This window comes from Leptonychotes weddellii, chromosome 2, assembly GCF_054177405.1.
Source record: "Leptonychotes weddellii isolate Sample4059 chromosome 2, ASM5417740v2, whole genome shotgun sequence".
In the NCBI taxonomy this organism is placed as follows: domain Eukaryota; kingdom Metazoa; phylum Chordata; class Mammalia; order Carnivora; family Phocidae; genus Leptonychotes; species Leptonychotes weddellii.
In genome coordinates this window covers 144,853,108-144,864,368 of record NC_138370.1, presented here as the reverse complement: position 1 = coordinate 144,864,368, position 11,261 = coordinate 144,853,108, and the positions used below count along the sequence as shown (strand labels likewise).

Here is an 11,261-nt window from a genome sequence, read left to right as displayed (position 1 = left end):
AGTTGCTTAACCAACTGAGCCACCCAGGCGCCCGAGGCCTATGAGATTTCTGTATGCTCCAAAATATTTTAGTAGGGTAAACCATGATCCAATTGATATGTAAGGAAAAAAAGAAAGAACAGATTGAAGTTGGGTCAGGAGTAGATCAGCGTAAGCTGGATTTTTTTCAGAAATAATACAGAGAAGGACCCTCTAAGCCCAGGAAATAGCTTGCACAAAATATGCAGCCAGGAAAGGAAAAAACATACATATGGAATTCTGAACGACTCCCATGTAGCTAAGAGTAGAATATGTTTCAAAAAACTAGCAGAAATTGAATCTGGAAAGAGAGAGAGGTGAAATGAAGTACCTTGTAGACTATGCATTGAATTTAAACTTTTATTGTAAGCAATGGGGAGCCCCTTAAACTTCATGAATGTGTAAGAGACTAGCAGATTGTGTTTTAGGAAAGAGGTAGAATGGGTGAGGATTGTATTATAGAAGCAAAGATCCAGATGCAGAAAGACTCTAGGCTCATTTTTTTTTTCCCCTGCCCCAGCCCTAGTATCAGACATTTCATTAATGGCTGATAGTTTTTATTATTTTTTTAATAAAGAATGGACATTAGGTTTTATCAGATACTCCCTGCATCTTTTATAGTATGGTTTTCCATTTTAGTCTGTTGGCGAATCACAGTGATTGATTTTTGAATGTTAAATATACCTTGCATTGCTGAGACAAACCTGACTTGGGCACAGTTTTTCTTGGTGATGGTCTTTCAACCAGAAGCACCTGAACACTTGACTGTGAAGTATTTGACAAATGCTCCTTCCCCCGGGACTGGCTGTAGCATTAGATGAAAGTTCTGAGTTTGATAAAATAAAAGACAAGTCTTTTGGTGGCTTCTTTCAAGGCATGTCCAGTATTTTCACAGTAAGCATCTTTTCCACAGAGCTGCCACAAGCATTTCCACTGAATATTTAATTGGCCATAAGGCAATTTTTCCATAAAAAATAATGACAACACCAACAACAAAAACTGGCTGAAGTTTGGTTTCATTGCTCTATTAGCACAGTACTCCCATTTTTATATTACAGAAATCTTAGCCCTCATAATGGTTTGTATAGTGGCAAAGAGTGTTGAACTCACATTTTCCATAGACCTTTGGAACATTCATCAATGGACATGTGACAATATGCCAAAACCAAACAACGGCATTGAAGGCTTTCACAGTGCAATACAAAATTCAGTTCCATAATTGCAACTTAGCATTTGGAAACTGATACCTCTCTTAAAGAAGGAAGAAATTTGAGCAAAAAAAGTGTGATGCTGAATGAGGAGATAAATTAGCAAGCAAAAAAAATGTGTAATACTATGAATGAAAGACTTTGAAGACAAGTGCTTAGTTACAATCCACAAAAAAAAAAAAATCGGTTATTTGCACAGCATTGACATGAATCCACACACATTTTAAGTATATTCAAATAGTTCATATTTCACAAGAGTCTTCTTAATTTTGTTATTCCTTTTTTGTGTTTCATTATGTCTTTTTTAGTGAATGCCTTTTTATTTTTGATGATTTTATCTTTTATAGCAAAATTGCCTTGTGGCCAATTAGTTATGTGGTGAAAATGCTTACAAGCAGAACTACCTAGAATGTGTGAGTTGACCACTTTATCATTATGAAAAGATCTTCTTTATCCATGGTAATATTCTTTGTTCTGATATCGCTTTGATATTACTATCACCATTCTAACTTTCTTTTGATTAGTGGTCAAATGGTATGTATTTTCTACTTTTTACTTTTAACCTATCCAAGTCTTTGTTTTAAGTTTATTTCTTTAAAAAAAAAAAACAGATTGGGGCACCTGAGTGGCTCAGTCATTAAGTGTCTGCCTTCGGCTCAGTTCATGATCTCAGGGTCCTGGGATCGAGCCCCGCATCGGGCTCCCTGCTCAGCGGGAAGCCTCCTTCTCCCTTTCCCACTCCCCCTGCTTGTGTTCCCTCTCTCGTTATGTCTCTCTCTGACAAATAAATAAATAAAGTCTTTAAAAAAAAAAGATTGAGGTATGACTGATATAGAAAAACTGCACATATTTAATGTATACAGTTTGATTAAGTTTGGGCCTATGCATACACCCATGAAACCATCATCACAATCAAGGAAATAAACATTACCATCACCTCCAAAGTTTCTTCCCTGTCCCCTACTTTTTTGTGTGGTTAGAACAGTTAACATGAGATCTACCCTCTTAACAAATTTTTTAAGTGTATAGTACAGTTTGTTAACATAATAGACTGTATGTTATCCAGTAAATCTCTAGAACCTATTTATCTTGCATTACTGAAACCTTATATACATTAAACAACAAATTGCCATCTTCTCCTATCCCCAGCCTTTGGCATGCAACAAAGTATTGTCTGCTACTCTTAGTTTGGCTATTTTTAGATAACCCATATAAAGTAGAATCATGCAATATTTGCCTTTTATGACTGGCTTATCTTTTTTAGCATCATGTGCCCCAGGTTCGTCCATGTCATTGCATAGGCAGAAGGCTCAATGCTATTCAATCATATGTATATATCACATTTTTAATCCATTCAACTGTTGATGGATATTTAAGTTGTTTCCGTATTTTGGAGTATTATAAATGGTGCTGCAATGAACATGGGACTCCAGATACCTCTTTGAGATTTTGATTTACATTCTTTTGGATATATATCCAGAAGTGAGATTGCTGGATCATATGGTAGTTTTATATTTTAATTTTTTGAAGAATTGCCATACTGTTTTCCATAGTGGCTGCATTTTTTTTATATTCACGCCAACTGTGTCCAAAAGTTCCAATTTCTTCACATCCTCACTAACATTTGTTATGTTTGTTTGTGGATAATAGCCATCCTAACTGGTGTAACATGATGTCTCATTGTGGTTTTGATATGTATTTTCCTCATGATTAGTGATATTGAGCATACTTTCATGTTGGCCATTTCTGTGTCTTCTTTAGAGAAATGTCTATTCAAATCCATTGCCCATTATTTAATTGAGTTGTTATTTTATTATTGAGTTGTAGGCATTCTTGATATAGTTTGGGTATTAGCCTCTTACCAGCCATATGGTTTGCAAATATTTCCCCCCGTTCTGTAGGTTGCCTTTTCATTCTGTTGATTATTTCATTTGCTATGTAAAAGTTTTGGGTTTGATGTAGTCCTGCTTGTTTATTTTCTGTTACTGCATGTGCTCCAAGAAATCATCACCAAACCAATGTCAAGAAACTTTTCCCATATGTTTTCTTCTAGGAGTTTTACAATTTCCAGTTTCACATTTATGTCTTTAATCTCTTTGGAGTTGAGTTTTGTGTCCAATTTCATTGCTTTGCATATGGATATCCAGCTTTCCCGGCATCATTTATTGAAGAGACTATCCTTTCCCCATTGTGTATTCTTGGTTCCCTTGTCAAAGATCAGTTGGCTGTGTGATGTATGCATGGGTTTTTTTTGTTTTGTTTTGTTTTTTAGGCTCTTTATTCTGTTCTCTTTGTCTACATATCTGTCTTTATGCCAGTTCTATACTGTTTTAATTACTGTAGTTTTGTATTATATTTTGAAATTGGGAGGTGTGATGCCTCCAGGTTTGTTCTTTCTCTGATTGCTCTGGCTATTTGGAATCTTTGTAGTTTAATATGAATTTCAGAATTTTTTTTTTCTGTTTCTGTAAAAAATGCCCTTGTGATTTTGATGGGGATAGCATTGAATCTGTAAATTGCTTTGGGTTGTGTGGACATTTTAACAATATTAAGTCTTCCAATTCATTAACATGAGATGGCTTCCCATTTATTTTTGTCTTCTTTAATTTCTTTCATCAGTGTTTTATAGTTTAAAATGTATGTCTTTTACATGCTTGGTTAAGTTTATTTTAAGTATTTTATTCTTTTTTATAATATTATGAATGGGATTGTTTTCTTAATTTCCCTGTTTGGATAGTTCTTTGTTAATGTAAAGAAATGCAACTAATTTTTATATTTTAATATTATATCCTGCAACTTTACTGAATTCATTTATTAGTTCTAATAGTTTGTTGAGTCTTTAGGGTTTTCTGCATATAAAATGCGGCCATCTGCAAACAGATAATTTCCTTTTTACTTTAAAATTTGAATGTCTTTTCTTTTTCTTGCCTAGTTGCTTTTGCTAGGACTTCCAGTATTGTGTTTAGAAGTGGTGAGAGTAGGCATCTTTGTCTTGTTTCTGATCTTAGAAAAAAACCTTTCAGTTTTCACCATTGATTATGATGTTAGCTTTGGGCTTATCATATATGGCCTTTATTATGTTCAGGTAAATTCTTTCTTTTTTTTTTTAAGATTTTATTTCTTTATTTGACAGAGAGACACAGCGAGAGAGGCAACACAAGCAAGGGGAGTGGGAGAGGGAGAAGCAGGCTTCCCGCTGAGCAGGGAGCCCGATGCTGGGCTCGATCCCAGGATCCCGGGATCACGACCTGAGCTGAAGGCAGATGCCCAACGACTGAACCACCCAGGTGCCCCCAGGTAAATTCTTTCTATACCTAGTTTGTTGAGAGTTTTTATTATGAAAGGGTGTAGAATTTTGTCAAATGCTTTTTCCTATATCTATTGAGATGATCACAATTTTCACCCTCTATTTTGCTATTGTCTGTTTTGATTATTTCTTCTCTAAGCTTTATTATTTCCTTCCATCTGCTAACTTTATGCTTGATTTATTCTTCTTTTTCTAGTTCTTTGAGGTGTAAAGTTAGGTTGTTTATTTGAGACCTTTCTTCTTTTCTAATGTAGGCATTCATGGCTATAAACTTCCTTCTTAGAACTGTTTTTGTTGCATCCCGTTTAGGTTGGTATGTTGTTTTCATTTTCATTTGTCTCAAGATATTTTCTGATTTCTCTTTCTATTTCTTCTGTGACCTCTTTGTTATTCAGGAGGGTGTTGCTTAATGCCCACATATTTGTGTATGTTCCTTCTGTTATTATTTCTAGTTCTAATCCATTATGGTTAGAAAAGATACTTGATATGTTTTCAACCTTCTTAAATCTGTTAAGACATGTATTGTCACCTAACAAAATACAGGGTATTTTCCATTTTGGACATTGTAGTTTTCATCCCTAAACAATTGGTTTGAGTTTTTTTTTTTTTTTTTTTTTTATTGTCCATGTTTCTACTTAACATCTTTAATCTTTCCTTTAGCTTTTTGAACATATGGAATATAAGTATAATAACTGCTTAAATTTCCTTGTCTAAGTTTATCACTCATGTTAGATCTGGTTCTCTTTCAGTTGATTGATTTTTCTCCTTATTATGGTTCATATTTTCCTGCTTATTTGTATTCCTGATAATATTTATTTGACTTTAGCATCATGAATTTTACCATCTTGTGTGCTGGATATTGCTATTTTCTAAAAATGTCCTTGAGAATTGTTCTGGGACATGGCTAAGCTACTTAGAAATAGTTTGCTCCCTTTGGGTCCTGCTCTCAAGCTTTCTAAGGTGGGACTAGAGCAGGGATTTTTCTAGAGTTAATTTCTCCTACTTGCAAAGCAAGAACCTTATTGTTAGTATTATAACCTTATCTCATGAATTATGATTTTTCTATCCTAGTTTTGGGAACAGGAACTATGTCTGTCCCTATGTGTGCCTCAGAGACCATTCCCTCTGATCCTTTCAGGGGGTTCTCAGTCTCAGGTAGTTTCCTTACATGTTTGTGCTGATCGATACTTAGCTGAATACTAAGGGGAACACTCTTCAGATCTTTTAAGTTCTCTATCTGTGATCTTGCAGCTCTGTGGAACCATGGCTTCCTTGGACTCCCAAATGTCTCTCCTCAACACAGAGAGACCATGGGTCTCTGCCTGAGTTCTTTTCCTTGTACTACATTGTAAGAACTTTCTCTAGGCATTAAGCTGGGATAATCATAGGGCTTGCTTTTCATTTCCCATTACTCAGAGATCACTGCCTTTTGTTGCCTAATGTACAGTGTCTTAAGAGTTATTGTTTCATATATTTTGTCCAGTTTTTTATTTGTTTAAGCCAGAAAGGTGAATCAGATCTCTCTGACTCCATCTCAGCTAGATTTAAAGAATGGTTGGATCCTCAAAATACCACTTAATGAAATTTTACTACCCCAATTCTGTCTAATGCTGAGAAGTGAGTTGCTGTGGTTAGTGGAAAAGTAATACATTTTCTTCTGTCAGTGTTACAACCTATTTGTTTCCTACAAAAGCAGCTATTGAATTTTCAGAGGCTTCTTCATTAAAAAGTCATTATCAGGGATTACTTATAGCCATGTCAAGCATAAAACTTAATAGAAAAACATGTTATGTTCATGGAATCAAGTTCAAATTCCTCAGCCAATAAAAATAAAAAGATTTTATTTGGAAGTTTTATACAAATTAAAACTTAATATCTTTCTTAATGCTTTATCTGTCATTCCTCTTTTCTGAACTATGCAATAGGAAGAAGTTAATACAACTTTCTACTAGCCTGATATAGATGCCCTCAAAACTCCACTAGTTTACTTCAGTATGCTGTATGTATATGTTCTTTTTTTATGTGTCATGTCAATTACATGAAAATATTTGTAAGCCCTTACATGAAAAGTGAGTCTAAATCTTGAATAACCTTTTGCTGTAAGTAGCAACTGTAGAGATAGGGATTAACATGACTGAGCTCATGAGTGTTGGGGGGGCACCCAGAAAGTTTGTGTGTGCATGCATGTGTGTTTTAATTTTAGAGTTTATAATAAAAGCAAAAGTAAGGTCTGATTTGATTCACAAAGGAGATAATTTTATGGTCATTATTACTGGATACCTTGTGGCATACTGATTGCAGAAATGGCTTCAATTTTCTATCTTTCCTTATATCTACACCCTTTCTAATATGATTGGGCTTGGTAGTGGTTTATTTCACATTATTATTATAGCAATTGCTAACTGATGCACATCTGTTGTAATGCATTAGAGAAAGAATGTGATCATGTATGGATCCCTCCACACTCAAATATGAGTTCATACAGATGTTGGAAATATCTGCTGAGGTGGGTTTCATGACTCATAAGCAAAGATGTTGCTTTACCTTTTGCATCAGGCAGGAGTAAATGTTGGTCAGATTAGGTTATTAGTTCATGACTTAGGTCTCCATAGACAAGGTAGGCATTGCAGGAGCATTACAATTTGACAAACTTTCATTCATAATTTTAGCCAGATATTTAAATATATACAATAAGATGGGCAAAAGCATTCCTAGGGGAAAGTAGAAGATGATTATATTATTTGTTTCTTAAAGAAAATATACAGTCTGCAAGGGCAATGGGGGCATTTAGATTTTTAATGTAAGCGGGCTTTTGAATCAGTCATTTAGTTGTAATGAGAGACTGGAGAACTTGATTTGAAGCTACATTTCCATAGCAGGCTCGGTGTTTTAAATTAGAAGTTAGGTTTATTTGGGGTCATTTGGGGTTTGATATACTTAGAGGAGGAGTTAAAGTCACCACTCATACAGCTAACCTTAACTAGATAGTCCCTACAAACACTGAAGTAGAATAAGAGAGCACTCTTGGGATGCCTGGGTGGCTCAGTCGGTTAAGCGTCTGCCTTCGGCTCAGGTCATGATCCCGGGGTCCAGGGATCGAGTCCCGCATCGGGCTCCCTGCTCCGCGGGGAGCCTGCTTCTCCCTCTGCCTCTGCCTCTCTCTCTCTCTCTCTCATGAATAAATAAATAAAATCTTTAAAAAAAAAAAAGAGAGCATTCTTACAGGAAGAATAAGAGGGATTGGGCAATTGATTAAATGAGAAATGCTCAGTGGGTCTTCACACTTTTGGAATGACCGCACAATCTCCTGATACAGAGATATGATGATCTGTTAAGGGTGAGAATGGATGAGTATTGATTTAAATATTTCTTTAAAGTCAAATTCTCCCAAATCTGCCTACCATGGTTTATATCATATATTTGTATTCATTATAGGAAGGTTCATTCTGGGCTACATAATATGCCATCAATATTGGCCAACACAATTAATTTGCCATTCCTTTAAATTAAAACAAAGACTTTGTTTTTGAAAGCCACAAAAACCAGGTGATAAAATTTGAGGAATTTATATCAGCACTGAGATTTTTCAGAAGATTTTTTAGATAAGCATCATAAAAATGCAGATGTAAGAACATATAATGAGATTTAGGGGATTTCAATTTTAATAACAGAAACTAAAGCATTGTCTCTTGTTGGTAATTTAATAAAGAAAGTTTTCCTGGGATCATAAACTATGAAATTATAGCTTTGGAGGCTTCTCAGTGACAACTAACACTGAGATTAAATAAGAGCTTTAGAATTAAACATAACGATATACTTTATTGAAGGTTATCTTTGCAAATAATAGCTATAATACTAAATCAGTGTATTATGAAATTTTTACCACTAGAAGTTAAGAAGAAAAGTTTAGGGGCAAACTGAATTGATAATTTAAGATTATAGACTAAAGAAATTATTGATAATATTTCTTTTTTTTTTTTAAAGATTTTATTTATTTATTTGAGAGAGAGAATGAGAGAGAGAGCTTGAGATGGGGGAGGGTCAGAGGGAGAAGCAGACTCCCCGCTGAGCAGGGAGCCCGATGCGGGACTCCATCCCGGGACTCCAGGATCATGACCTGAGCCGAAGGCAGTCGCTTAACCAACTGAGCCACCCAGGCGCCCCGATAATATTTCTTTTGTAACTGATAAAACTATTTGTACCATATAATGACACATTTACTCTTCATACACAGATTTTAAAATAGAATTTAAACTTATGTGATAATTAAAGTAAGTCCTAAATAATTTCTATGAAGAAAGGGACCTTGTAGGTCTTATCCACAGGTGTATCCTCAGTGCCCAGCATAGAACCTGGAACATAGAACCTGAAAACAGTTTTCATTGTATTTCAATTTAAAATGGAAGCTGCTATGCTGCAGTTATACACAAGAGGGCATGACTGAACCTGATATAGAACAGGCTGCGCTGATAGGACAGCATTTTCTTAAGAACTGTAGGTTTCGTTTTTTCCAATTGTTCTTTATAGATAGTGGTTCATTCTGGCTGACTCCCTATAGCATAGCCATAACAGACAATAGAGACTATTTTAAAAAAATCCATTAAACTGAAATTTACTGTAATATACAACTTAGTATCTACTTTCATTTATAATATTTAAAAGTTTTACCAGAGAACAGGAAAAGAAAAACATAAAATAGTGATGTAAAATGTTAGGATCTTTTTTCACCAATAACAACTCATCCAGGGACACCTAGGTGGCTCAGTGGGTTAAGCGTCTGCCTTCGGCTCAGGTCATGATCCCAGGGTGCTGAGATCGAATCTGGAATCGGGCTCCCTGCTCAGTGGGGAGCCTGCTTCTCCCTCTGCCTCTACCTCTCTCTCTCTCTGTCTCTTATGAATAAATAAATAAAATCTTTAAAAAAAAAAAAAACTCTTCCACATGAACTGGGACTCTGTCTCAGATCACTGCCACAGGAATTGTGCTTTTATTTGGCTAGCATATTCCTTAAATTTAATTTTTCTCCCTATTTGTGAGTAGTGAACTGAAGCAAATTAGTGTAAGAAAATTAACTTTTATAAAGAAAATTTATTCTTCAGAATATAAAATAGCAATAAGAAGCAAAGGGCAGAAATGAGAAGTGGCTCCCGATATTTTATATGTGCTGCCGAAGCGAGCACAGTGGCTCCCGGTACTTTATATGTGGGGAGAAAGAGGGAGCTCTACAGACCATCCTAAATTCTTGGTAGATGACTGTGCTGTTTCTACAGTGATCCAAGGGATGCAGGGATACTTCCTGGCGTTGTTATGTTACAATTGTATCACCATTAGAGATCATTCTTATTCCCCTATCTCTCAGCTCTTTCCCTATGGGCTCCCATTGCCCTCATAAAAAAATAAACAGCATAATAAATAGTTAAAAAAAATATTTCTCAGGGCACCTGGGTGGCTCAGTCAGTTAAGCGTCTGCCTTCAGCTCAGGTCATGATCCCGGAGTCCTGGGATCGAGTCCCACATCGGGCTCCCGGCTCAGCGGGGAGCCTGCTTCTCCCTCTGACCCTCTCCCCTCTCATGCTGTTTCTCTCTTTCTAGCTCTCTAATAAATAAATAAATAAAATCTTTAAAAAAAATATTTCTCTCTAACTACCTCCCATGTGTTTTTCTTGGCAATAGTTTCTGTGACATATTTGCTGCTAAAATTGGTAGGCGTTCTTCATCTTATTTGATTTCTGGGAAGCATTTATTACCATTGACCTCTCATCCATCTTAAAATATTGCCCTCTCCTGCTTTTTTTTTTTTAGAGAGAGAGGGAGGGAGGTGGGTAGGGGCAGAGGAAGTGGGAGAGAAAAAAAGAATCTCAAGCAGGCTCCATCTCACAACCTTGAGATCATAACCTGAGCCCAAATCAAAAGCTGGACTCTTAACTGACTGAGCCACCTAGTAGCCCCTCTCCTGCTTTCTTTATTACTTTCATGGACTTTCCTTTTCAATCTCTCAAATGGGCTTCTCTTTCCAAGATTCCCTCTTTGGCTCTCTTCTCCTCTCGCATTGCTTACCTCCGTGAATGGTGATACCATCTGCACATCAGTCCAAGTCAGTTGTCTAAGCAATTATTTTGACTTCTTTCTTCACCTCCAGAGCTACCCTGGGAGACACTATTGGTTGTGTCTCCAACAGCCAATCCCAACCTTCTTTTCACTGCTTTTAGAACCTCCCTACCATGATAGAGGCCAAAAGGGCCAGATCTCATTTTCCCAACTTTACTCGCATTTAGGCATGGGCATTCAGCCCAGTCTGTTTAATGCGACATGAGGGGAACCCTGCATAAAGTCTTCTGGGAAAGACCTTTCTCTGCTTCCTCTTATGGACATTGCTGTTTGAGGATATGATGCTCCAGGCTGTTGCTTGAGAACAATGCACAGAGTTCTGACAGGATGTGGCAACTATGCCTACCTTCATTCTTCTCATATAAGAAAGTGACCGTAATTATTCTCTTACTTAAAGTTATTCTAACCTGAAGTTGTAAAGACACAACTTGAAAGCCAATTGATTTTAGTTCTAAAATATTTCTTAAATCTGTCTCTTTCTTTCAGTTGCCTTTATTAATACCTTTGTTCTGGCCTTTATCGTTTCTTGTGTGGATTACTGCAATAGCAGTCTGACTGGTTTATCTTCTTCCACTCTTGTTTCTTCTTTTCCAGTCCAACTCTCCCTTTGGTATCAGAGG

The 11,261-nt window shown here is 36.2% G+C and overlaps 1 long non-coding RNA gene across 1 annotated transcript in view; it reads left to right on the top strand.

Moving 5' to 3' along the window:
- The first annotated feature begins 78 nt into the window (after positions 1-78).
- LOC145720206 (uncharacterized) overlaps positions 79-11,261 on the top strand; it is a 307,447-nt gene continuing 296,264 nt past the window's right edge. Inside the window, exons 1-2 of the long non-coding RNA XR_014143039.1 lie at positions 79-912; positions 4,360-4,523. This is a non-coding gene — a long non-coding RNA (uncharacterized LOC145720206). The remainder of the gene's footprint in view (positions 913-4,359; positions 4,524-11,261) is intronic.